At 47.9% G+C, this 12,171-nt stretch overlaps 1 non-coding gene across 1 annotated transcript; it reads right to left on the reverse strand.

Annotated features, from left to right (window-relative positions):
- Positions 1 to 9,950: 9,950 nt before the first annotated feature.
- LOC113600951 (small nucleolar RNA SNORA62/SNORA6 family) lies at positions 9,951 to 10,104 on the reverse strand. Its single transcript, XR_003422071.1, has one exon. It is a non-coding gene; the product is annotated as a small nucleolar RNA SNORA62/SNORA6 family (small nucleolar RNA).
- Between the last annotated feature and the right edge of the window lie 2,067 nt (positions 10,105 to 12,171).

Consider the following 12,171-nt stretch of genomic DNA (forward strand, 5'->3'; position numbering starts at 1 on the left):
GGCCCACGGAGGCTTCGTGGAGAAGGTGGGTGAAGGGGAAGAGAGAGGGGAGGATTAAGAAAATTGCAAGGAATAGTCTTGTGGGAGCAGTGTGGTTTCATACTGGGGGTTTCATTTACCCCCGTGCCCCTCCACGCATAATCATCTGCCTGAAAATCATTCTTACCATGATCTTCTTTTTGTGGCTGTTCTAAAAGTTAGTTGTTTCTATCTTTAAAACAGCTTTGTTGAGTTACAATTGAAATGCAGTAAGTTGTCCGTGTTGAAAGTATATAACTTAACGTTTTGACATACGAGTACAATTCCGTAGCCGGCCTAGTGAACGTACTCATCACCCCTAAAAAGTTGTAATCTGCTTTTCAAATAGGAAGCCAGAAACGTGGCTTCAAGACCCTCATTCTATTCAGATTCTAAAAGCCAGTTCTTCTCCTGCTCTGATATGGGGCCCCTTCCTCTCCACCACCGAACACAGATTTCATGTTTTAATAAGAATCACAAGAGTCATTTTTCACTGGAAACATTTGGCAGCCTGGGTTGGTGTTTATTACTTTATTATTCCGAAGGACAATCCCAGTGTGGTAAGTGTTCACTCTATTCCCATTTCAGAGACAGAGGAAGCAAACCTAGGAGATCAGTTAATTGCCCGGGGCTGACAGTCGGCAGGTGGCAGAGATGTTATTGGATCTCCAGGCAGTCTCTCTCAGGCCTATACTCATATGTATATGCTCAGAGACCTTTACAAACCTTTTCTGGGGGTATAAGGATCCTTCCATCTTGCACACGGGGAAGGAGGATATTGAGGGTCGAGTCCATAATCATTGGATCGTGGAGTCGATAATACAGTGAGCTCAGTTTGGCTGATTCAGCTTTCAAAAGTTAGACGCTGTCAAGTTACATTCCCTCCAAGGGTGCACAGGGTTTACCTTTTCTCCACAGCCTCACCAACACGTGTTCTCTTTTGTCCTTCTGGAAACAGCCATCCTGGAAGATGTGAGATGATACTCCGTTGTCGTTCTGATTCGCAGTTCCCTGATGATTAATCTGGCCTCCCGTCTTCATTTCAGTATTCCCTATAATACCCAAGATGTGGAAACATGGAAACAACCTAAATGTCTTTCAATGGATGAATAAATGTGTGTGTGTGTGCACGTGTGTGTATACATACATACATAATGGAATATTTTTCAGCTTTAAAAAAGAAGGAAGTCCTTCCATTGTGACATGGATGAACCTGGAGGGCATTATGCTAAGTGAGACAAACCAGACCCAGAAAGACAAACACTGTATGATCTCACTTCCATGTGGAATCTAAGAGTCGAATTCATAGAAGCAGAGAGCACAGGGGTGATTACTAGGGACTGGGGATTGTCAGTTATACCTCCATAAAGCTGGGCAGAGCGGCAGCGGGGGGTGGGGTGCAGTTAGACCGTGACTTCTTCTCTTCTGCTTCCTATAAAAGAGCTTTGGTGGTCCTGTGTGGGAAGAAGGCAGAGGTTCCTTTATCCAATGGTATCCTTGCCATCCCACTTTCCTGAAACTCAGCCAGGATCATTCCTAATCAACAGAAGAAGCCCATCTCAGAGAGAAGAGAAAAGATGGGCATCTTCTTCTCACAATCTCCCCTCCTGGCCTCCACCACACATGGGAAGGAGGCCTCTGCTCTGCTCGCTGCTGTATAAATGTCCTGTCAAGCTGTTTATACTCGCAGTGCATTTTCTTGGCTTCCCCAGCTCTGTTAATTGCCCTCAGTTCAGGAACCTTTGAAGGACTGAGAGCCAGATTGCAGAAACATACCAGTGTTTATCATGAGTGACTTTCCAGGGGATCCCCATAACAGAAAAGGGCCGGTCCTTTTCTTCCGAAGCCAAAGCTTTGCTGCTTCAAGTCTGGGCCTAACTCTTGCTCCCTCACCGGCTCCCTTTGAGATGGGGGCCTCCGATGTGCAGGAGAGAGCAGATTCCTACTCGTAGGCTCCAGCCCCCAAAACTTGCATGAAGCTGCATCTCATGACGTGAAATGCCTGTGTTGGGCGAATGGTTTTCTGGCTGCATGTTTCTGCATCACCATAGGCCACCATCAAGCCCTTCCAGACAATGCCTCATGTGTCCTCTGGATACTAATCTCACCCCACTCCTCCTTCCCGGTGGTGTTCACTCATGTGCTTCACTATACCTTTGGTAACAAGGAATGCAAAGGTCTGCATATATACTCAAGGAGGGTGTTTAAGAGCACAGAAAAGCACCATGTCAGGAGGACCCTTCTGTTGAGAGACTCAACAAAATGTGGGTGCTGGAAGGACGGCAAGAAGGCACCCAGTGGTAACCCCATGGTAACCCCATCGGGTAAGGAAGCTGAGGCTTAGAGAGATGGTGTGATTTAATCAAGTTTACACAGCCAGTGGTAGAGCAGGGATTTAGACTCTGGAAGCCTGACTCTTAACCACAAGGCCACACTGCAGAAGAGGTCCTGAAGCTGACCCCCTTGGGAGATGCATGGGATCAAGACTGATGGGGCTCGGAGAGGGCATCCAAGTTTGGAGAACAGGAGGAAAATAGTAAAAGAAATGTGGTAAGAAAATCAACGAAAGCATCCTTAGGGAAACTCATTCATTCATTCATTCATTCATTCATTCAATAAATTATATAAATTGAGTTATTCATTCAATAAGTATTTATTGAACACTGTGCAGGCTCGTAGGATTCATCAGGGAGCAAGCAAAGATCCCTGCATTCATGGAGCTTGTATTCTAGCTCATGATACAAGTATAGTATAAGTTGCAGAAGTAGAGACACACAGCCTATAAGGAAGGATTACGAGTGTGAGGTGGGATGGAGTCAGGGAGCGGTTAAAATCAGGTGGTGAGGGGCAGGTTCATCACTTGCTGCTCCAACTCTCCCTTCTCTTTTCATCCATCTGTTTATCCGTCTATCCACACCAGACTCAGAAACCATGAAATTCTTGAGGCAGTGTCTTGGGACAAATTCTTCCTGCTGCATTGACAATCTCAAGCTGCTGGAACGATCTCTGAACCAGCCTGGAAAGTGCTACAAGCTCAGGAGGTTGTGATCTGGGCACAGGGCTGAGCACGGTCGCTGATGTTTCCCTGCTCCCCAAGCCAAGCAGGGCTTGCTGTCTTCCTGTTTACCACATCCCACTTTGCTTCCTTCCCCACAAGAGGGTCAACTACTAGGACAAGGCTGGGGACAAGCCCTGTACAGGCTGTGCAGCCAATCGCTCTGCTGCAAAATGACCCTCCAGCTCAGAGGAGGCATCAAAGGAATGCAGAGTGTGACTCAGGAAGGGGAGTGTGGAAATCCACTGAAGAAATACAACCCATCCCCAGCACCCTGGCCTGGATTCCGCAGTAAACAAGTCAGACAGAGAGTAGTACATGGAGAGATGTGTGGAGAGAGTCACTGTCTCAGAGCGGAGACACTGCCTTTAGAGTCCCATTAGGGAACTCAAAATGAACTAACCCTCTTTCTAACAGCTCTGTAACGGGGATGCAAAGGAGCTTGGTTTTGGTCTAGACAGGCAGCACATGATTACACAAGGGGTTAAGGTGAGAAGGGAGGACTTCTTTAATCCTCCCTTTGTCACCTAGAGGGTGCGCCATCCCATTGTTGTACCACCCCACACTCTAAAACATCTTCTGACCTACAACGAAGTAGCGAATCAAATCACAGGCGTGTGTCCACACAGGGTCCTCCCTTGCACAGTTCTTTCCTGTTGACCTCACCCCTTGTGACTGTTAGCAAGACTTTTCAGGGGAAGGGGAATAGGAGAGCACACAAGGATGTCATGAGCCAGTTGAGACAACGTTAAGGTCAGGTGTTGAAAACTCGCAGAAAACGAAGGGCCCTTCCTAGTCCAATATTGCTTAATTTCAAACACCTGAAGACCACTTGACTGGTTTCAATGACACACACACACACACACACACACACACACACACACACACACACACAAAGGTGGAGAGGAATGTGAGGACATATTGCTGTCACGTTATAGAGGCATCTCACGCACCTGGGGGTTGGGGGGTGGGGGGGGGGAGAGTCAGGCTTCAGCAAGACCCGGAACAGGAAGCCATGAGCTGAGCCCACTCTGAAGACCTCTCTCTGCTCATCTGTCTCTTCCTTCTTTCTCTGCACACTGGCTTTCTCGCTTTCCCGGGTACCTGCAGAGGCACCCCTGGCTTCGCACGGCATCCAGTTATTGAGAGGCACTGACCAGGGTCTCTGGACCCCAATTCTAAATGCCTCTGGGACAGATTTGGCCCACCTTAGGTCAGCTGTTTACCCAGGGGGGACCAGAGTTCTTGATCACAAAAATGGCACAGAGGTTACCAGCAAGGAGAGGTGTGGCAGCAGGGCAGGAAGGGGAACATTTTCTGAGAAAGGGGGTTAGCTGGGCAATTATTTCAGACAATGACGACGGCGGGTCCTCGATACCTGGAGAAATGTTTCCAAGGATGAAACGAATTGGGCACCGTTGATTAAAACACAAGCATGGCTACCCTAATGCAGATGGTATTTATTTCACTTTCCCATAATGGTGGTGGCAAACGCAGACCACCAGTGAGAGGGCAACTCCATTTGTCAGGATCTATGGGAGGCAACCTCTAAAATGGCTCCCAACGATCCTCACCTCCTGGTTTTTATGCCCTTGGGTAATCACATCCCCTTGAGTGTGGGCCCAGTAGACCCGGTGACTCCCTTCTAGCAAACAGTACACGGCAGAAGGGGTGGGATGTCAGTTTTGAGACTGGAATACGAAAGACCACCTTCCATTTTGCTAGTTCTGTCTCTCTCTTGCTTACTCTGGGAGAAGGCAACTTCCGTGTTGTGAGCTGTCCTATGGAGAGGCCCGTATTACGTGATGTCTTGGATCAACCTCCAGCTGGGACTGATGACTGCCAACAAGTACATAAGTGAGCTTGGATGCGGATCCCACCCCGGTCAAGCTCTGAGATACAGCAGCCCTGGACAACACCTTGACCGCAGCCTTGTGAGAGAGCCTGACCCAGAGGATGCAGCAAAGCCATGGCCAGATTCCTGCCCCCAGAGAAACTGAGAGATCACAAATGTTTGTCATGTAAGCCACTATATTGTGGGATGAATTATTACAGAGAAACAGCTAATACAAGGTGCCAGGCTTCTCCCTTCTTGTGTCTCTGCCAGCTTTGGGTGTTGCCCTCATTCGCATGGTCCAAGATGACTCACTAGCATGCTTACTCCCAGCTGGCGGGAAGGGGGAAAGGGAATGGGAGGGCATTGCCTCTTATTTTTCAGGGCATAATTCAGAAGTCACACGCATTGCTTCCACTTCCATCTCATTGGCCAGAGCTTAGTTGCATGGCTTAGCTACCCAGGAGGATAGAGGAGATGGTCTTGTGCCCAAGTGAGAATCAGGGATTCTATTACAATGGAAGAACAGGAGAGTGGGTCCTGGGGGATAATTAACAGTCTCTGCCACAGGCACCAATGCCACAAATATTTGTTCGCTTTGTGTGTGTGATGAGGTTACAGCCATATCTCTGTGGTTCCTGGAGGCTGGGATACATAAAGCATCATGAAGAACCCAGGGAGGTGAGAGATCATGGAAACTATCTCCATTGACCTGGTGCAGAGCGTGCACAGCAGGTGACAGTTTGCTGATGCGATCCATGAGCCAGAAATCTAGTCCCTGTGTGTCATTTCCTCAGGGTCACATAACTATTTAGCAGCAGAGCCACTATGAGCCCCAGGGCTTCTGCCTCCCAGCTCCCAGCTCCCTCTACTTCTAAATGGCGACTCTGAAGTCACTATTTTGGGTAGGACTAAATGTGTGGTATGAAAATGGGGGGAGAATAACACACAGAAAGAGGCTCATGACAATCACATGCTGACCTGGCATTTTCCCCCCCTTCCAAACCAAAATGGTTTGATTTCTAACACCTAGTGAATATGATGCCAGCTCTTTCCGTCACCATAAGCTCACCCGGTGCCATATCATCTGCAGGTGTTCAAAACACTTAATTTTCTTTAATGTTTATTTATTTTTGACAGAGAGAGAGAGAGACAGAGCATGAATGGGGGAGGGGCAGAGAGAGAGGGAGACACAGAATCTGAAGCAAGCTCCAGGCTCTGAGCCATCAGCCCAGAGCCCGACGCGGGGCTCAAACTCACAGACCGCGAGATCATGACCTGAGGTGACATCGGACGCTTAACCGACTGAGCCACTCAGGTGCCTCAAAACATTTTAATTTAACTGAAGCCAGGTGAGAAGAGAAGGGATTTGTCTCTGTTATAATTCCCCACAAAGAAATGAATATGTAAGGGATGGTCTTGTGAATTTTGTTTAAAGATGGTGGGCTTTTCCTTTTAAAAGCATCGTACTAATGAAATCCTTTTTCTTGGAAGATTATCTCCACAGTGAAATAGAATATTACACAAGAAAGCTTCCCATAAATGTTTGCTCAATGAAATTACAGGCTTGATTTCTTTCTAGCAATTAATGATGCATATAGAGGAAACTTCTGCCACTCCCTCCCACTCCCTGTATCCATTCGCTCATTTTTCAATTAGGAATAGAACCCCTGGGTTTCACTGGATACATTGGTGCCCAGGAACAGACTGTATTATCCACTTTCATTTGTGGCTTTGTGACCACGTTTGGGTCAGTGGCATGTGAAAGGAAGTGATGCATGCAACGTCTGAGACTTGTGTGACAGGGGCATTTGTGTGGCAGTGGCATTTGGAGCAGCATTATTAGATCTAGAAACAGAAGCCACATATTGAAGAAGGTAGAGATTCTAAGTGCATGGATGAGTTCACGGATCAGGACCACCTGCTTCACGTTGGACTTTTGCATTAGAGAGAAATAAATTTCTATCTTATTTAAGGCTTTTTTTTAGTTGGGGTCTCTTAGTTTGTACCTTAAGTAATCCATAAAGTTATGTATTATTCCTAAGTTTGAGATATTGTCCAGTTGATAGCTTTTCCTTTCTTCTAAGACTGTGTGTTCTATTTAAAAATGTGTAACTTAAAATGTATGAAGTATAATAAGAGTTGGTTAAGATTTCTCCAAGGCGATCCCTAAATAGGATGAAGGACAGCCCATTCCCCCTCCCCCCCCAGAGATCTACTCTTCTGTTTCTCCTCCATAGACAATGACATGGATTTTCCTCCATTACAGATATCTTTCCACTTTGTCCACTAGAGACTCTACTAGAAAATTAGCGTTCTATGTCTACACAAAACGTTTTGTGTGAAGGGTAGGTCTTTAGAAAGAAGGCACCCTGATGTGCTGCTTAGGTGGCTCAGTGGGTTAAGACATCAGACTTTGGCTAAGGTCATGATCTCATGGTTCATGAGTTGGAGCCTCGCAACAGGCTCTCCGCTGTCAGCACAGAGGTGTCTTCAGATCAGAGGTGTCTTCAGATCCTCTGTCACCGTGCCCCTCTGCTTCTCCCCACCTCAAAAATAAATAAACATTTAAAAGAAGGCAACCCGATTATATTTCATGAGTTAAGGGTGTAAGAAATTCCACTTGGGTGATGGAAATACTGACTATTCGAAAAGAGAACACATGTGACATTGTGAGCACCCACAAAATATCCACTGAAAGTAAAGAAATGACTTATAAAATGGACGCATGGCCCTTCGGTGACTATATTGAGTTTTCCGCCTGAGCATCTATTCCCAAATACCGTGTTCTCCCCACTCTCTTCTGTATATCTGTCATGTGTTGATTTTCAAGAAGTTTTTCTTATCAATTTAGGTATAGTTGACACACAACGATACATTAGTTTCAGGTGTATAACAATAGTGATTCAACATCTCTGTACATCATCCTGTGCTCCCCACAAGTGCAGCTTCCATCTGTCACCAGACTTTGTTATTACGATATCATTGTGTTGACTTTGTAATGATAAATCCTTGACATAGGGTCGTGTTCTCTCTCTGAGGATCCAAGAAGTATCCTTGGCATTTGCTTTATCCTTTGTAGACCTGACTTGCTCCTACAACTATTATAAGGTACCATCGTGGAATCAGGTAACACCAGTCTGCCTTATACTTATGAACATACATGCAAGGAGAGTTGTGTGTATGTGTGTGCAGTGTATGAATATGTATAATTGAATGAATTGAACATCAAAAACTCTAGGATCAACCTTTTCTTTTCTTACCATTTTCTAACAGACACTCTGAGGCTTGAATTGTTCTTTGCTGCCCTTGCGTGAAATCTCAGGCAGATCCAATAGCTTTTTTGGGTTAATTTCAGAGCTTAAAGTCCAGTCCCACCCAGCATTAAAACTCTGAACCCAGTGAGAACTTTTTCTTGTCGTCCTCCAGCTCTGAAGTGCCTTGGGCCAAGTGCCTGCAGTGGAAGGGGCATGGTCATTTTTTTTCTCCCTTCCTCGTTGCCTCTCCTCCTCCTCTTCTAGGTGTCGTTTTTGCTCTCAGGGTCAGGATGGGGTCTGCGTGTTGGGTGGGAGGTCCGGTGAGTTAGGGAACGACAGCAAAGTTGCCACTGCAGGTTAGCATTGAAGCTCTCTGTGTTCTGCGTGCCCCAAAGCCTCCTCCTTCTCTGGGTTCCTTGGGGCCCTCAGCACTGAAGATTTCATATCTGTGACTCCTTTGAGGCAACATCTCTCTTGACTGGCCGTAATTGCCCCCCACCCCAGTCTCTGGCTTCTGGTTCACTCTCCGTTGGACCTCCAGGAGGCCTCCTTGTGCAAGATCCCTTCAGAGTTGACCTATCAGCAGCTCCTTTCCTTAGGGGGCCACATTTGGCTTGAGAAACATGCATGCATCCTTGCCCTCCCCATCCCAAACTCAGCAAGCTCCAGCCTCTCTCAGACAAGCTGCCACTCCACTCCACACTCCTGTTTACACATCTCAGCTGGGACTATCAGCCTCCCCAAATTCCAGGGAACACGGGCCATTTTCTCTAGCGGGTTGCTTTAAGGACCCCACTGCAGGGTCCTCATGAGCCTTTTCTCTTCACGTTGAACAAGAGAAGGATCTGGCTTAGATGCCCTACACACACAGTCCTGCTGAGGGCTGGCCTTTTGGTCCATTTCTGACCTGACCCCTCACTGCAGGAGTTTCCATAACCCGGCCATGTCTGTAAGAGCCATTTCCTTAAAACCCTTCTTTCTGGTGGTGGGTGGTCCGATGGGCAGTTGCCAGCCATCTTGTGTCCAGCTGCCTGAAGCCATGGGCAGGAGGTGGATGTGTTTTGGAAGATGCCTCCCAGCTGCCCCCCTGGACTAGGCCATCATCACATTAGCACCAGCAACGTGCCAGGCCCTGGGAGTTCTGCATGGCAGAGCCAGGCTCGCTCCGGCCTGGGGTGGGACAAACAGAGCTCAGTGAGGAGGCCCCACTAAGCCACCTGGGCTTGTTCTGATTTATGGTCCAGCAGACCCCCCACCAAACTGAGCACCCACGTAATCAGTGCTTGGTGATTCAGCCGCTACTTCCCGGTTAAATAAACTTGGGCGACATTTTTTTTGTTTTAAATGAAGATCCTTGCTTAGTTCATCTGTTGATAACAACTCCTCTTCTGGGTTGTGGCTGAGGGCCAAACCAGACGATCTTCTGCGGCTCCTTTCAGATCAGGTTTCTGTTGGTGGCCGGGGTGGGGAGGACTCAGGGTACATTTGTCTCTGCAGCCAAACTCCATTTCGGCCTGCATTTGAGAGGTGGTACCGTTGCGGTTAAGGACCCAGACTCTGGAGCCAAACTGCCTGATTCAGTTACTAGTCGTATGACCTAGAACAAACAAGATATGCATTGACCGATATACCTCCCCGTTTCCTTTTCTGTTCAGTTAGGGGAAAAAATCCATGGTGTTCAGAACAGGGCTTGGCACACAGCAAGTTCTCAATAAAATGCAGCTCTCTCTCTCTCTCTCTCTCTCTCTATATATATATATATATATATTTTTTTTTTCTTTTTTCAACTTGTAGCAAGAATTACTACCAAACTCCACTCGTTGGGCCAGAGACCCTTGCGGTGTTAGCGAAAGACTTGACCCTTGTGTAGCACACTACCTACACTTGTGCGTTCATCGGCCAGCCAGTGGCCTCAGCTCCGAGCTCTAACCACGTGCAGTCATCTGTCCTCATTAAGCAGGAGATGGTTGAACTCTTCAGTTGTACCCCTGTGTTGTGGTTCTGGGTCGGCTTGCTTGGCCACAGATGCCAAGAGACCAGCACAGTTGTGCGTATGATACGTGTTAAGCCGACACAGATGCCGACTGTGGACATACTACATCCGGATTGTGTCCCACAAAGACCCAGGAGCATTATTTTAGGGATCCTCGATTGTCTTAGCTCAGGCTGCTGGAACAAAATACCAAAACCTGGGTGCACTTATGTAAGGTAATCATGCGTGTAAAGGCACTTAGCACAGTACCTGGCAAATAGAGCCGCTGAATTAGCGTTTTGAAAGTCGGTAACGTGCTTACCGTTAGGATCAGTGTTGTGATGGTTTCAGGCAAGGCGCCGGTGACTTAGACCAGATTCCTCATTCCTGTTCTGGGAGTTTCTGATTTAGTAGATCTGGGATGTGGCCTGAAATTTGCATTTCTAATGGGTTTCTGGGCTACCCATGCTGCTGGTCTGGGGACCTCGCTTTGAGAACCACTGACTAGATTGTACCCACCCCCAGCCAAGTCCTCCCCTTTCCTGTTTCTTTCAAGAGAAATCAGGGGCCCACAGAATGGGCACCTTGACCTTGACCTTATGTGTTGCGCTGAGGTTTTCAAGGACGCTAAAGGAGTACACATGCCTGTAGGGGTCTGCCTGAATAGCAGAAGCTATTCGCTGTGGAAAAAGAAGTTCCCACTCCTCAACTTTGGGGGAGGAGAGGAGGGGCCCCCACTCTACCCTTCCTCCCACTGACAGCCACATGTTCACAGGCATGAAAGTTTTCCCAGTTTTGCCTGAACTTCAAAGGAAGGTCTGCCTGCCAAATGTCTGCACGTGCTGAGTAGCCACAGAGTCCAGGAGCCCCTGGAGTTGCTGTGGCATCAGGACAATTGTCTTACCTTGGCAGAGTGGGGCACCAGCATTTCTATGCTGTCCTGCGTCCCGGGCAGGACCTTGCGCGCAGTGGAACAAATGGCTGTGTTCCTTTTATGCAACCCAGCAATACAGCTGCAAGGGCTCAGTGCACGGCACGTCTGAACTGCATTTGAAGCACTTTGGGGGGCTCACAGACAAATATTTTCAGAATGACTGTGGGAAAGGCCCAGCTGGAGGGGTGCTGGGATTGCAGAACGGTTCCCGGTCACTGCTGTGCCCACTGCCGTCTTTCAGCCCCAGGGGGTGGGCTGGGCAGGAGGGGGCAGCCGATTTCTTTGTGGGGTTGGACTTCACTCGACTTAACCGTTTTGCCTCATGGGCAGTTTGGAGATGATTGGCACCACGAGCGTTTGCTGAACGAAAGTCTATGGGGTCTACTTCTGATTCCACCCAGGACAGAACCCTCTGCTGGTGCTGTCTGGATGTGGGTTATGGGAGCTACCCTTCAGGGGACAGCAGAGCTAGCTTCCCGGGTGTGAGACCTGTGTAGCCTCAGTGGGTCACATGCTCAGAAGGGCCCATACCCACTTTTATATTCTAAGGTCACTGTCTTGAAATTCTGAGCAATTTTTGAAGGGGCCCTAAGTTTTCCTTTTGCACGGAACCCTGCATAATATGTAGCTGGTTCTGGGGAGCAGCCTCAACTAGAGAGTAAGAACGGAGGCGTGAGGGAGGAAGCGGATTTTGATTACAGCTGCTACGTCAAGTGAGATTTCAGGTCTACTCTCCTGAAACCCTGGAAGCTGTCTGTGAGGACGGACTACTCGGGTTCTCTAACCGCAAGTCAATCCCTCCAACTCCTGGCTTCCTGGAAGCTTCTTTGAGGAATCTTATCGAGTGTGAAGACTAGGATGGTGGGTAGAATCGGGGAGAATTTTTTTCTCTGGTGAAGATCTCATTTCTCAATGAACAGGCTGTGAGAGAGATCTGGCCACTCTAAGTCAGTACATTCAGATGGAATTTCGACTGAGGTGTCGTCCTGTAGTGAGATCATCACTCTCCCAGAGCACTGGCCCTACCTTCTACCTCCTCCCCTCGCAGCACTTGGCATACGGTTGGTGCCCTCATATTTGTGGTCAATGATGATGGTACTG

Source organism: Acinonyx jubatus, chromosome B1 (assembly GCF_027475565.1).
Source record: "Acinonyx jubatus isolate Ajub_Pintada_27869175 chromosome B1, VMU_Ajub_asm_v1.0, whole genome shotgun sequence".
Taxonomy (NCBI): domain Eukaryota; kingdom Metazoa; phylum Chordata; class Mammalia; order Carnivora; family Felidae; genus Acinonyx; species Acinonyx jubatus.